Raw genomic sequence first — 208 nt, 5'->3', positions numbered from 1 at the left:
CGGCGCCAGCAGCCTGGGATCCAGCGCCCAAGGAGATCCCTTGTGATCCATTATGGGATGTCAGACCCTGGGGCAGGATCTGCCGTGACCCAAACCCTGGGCAGATCAGATCCACTGCAATCCAGTGTGGGATCCAGTGCCAGGAGGAGGATCGGTTGTGCACCAGCACCCGAGCAGATCCACTGTGATCCAGTGCAGCGGCGGGGGG

This window comes from Antrostomus carolinensis, unplaced genomic scaffold (assembly GCF_000700745.2).
Source record: "Antrostomus carolinensis isolate BGI_N321 unplaced genomic scaffold, ASM70074v2 scaffold35180, whole genome shotgun sequence".
In the NCBI taxonomy this organism is placed as follows: Eukaryota; Metazoa; Chordata; class Aves; order Caprimulgiformes; family Caprimulgidae; genus Antrostomus; species Antrostomus carolinensis.
This window is presented reverse-complemented; position numbering follows the sequence as displayed.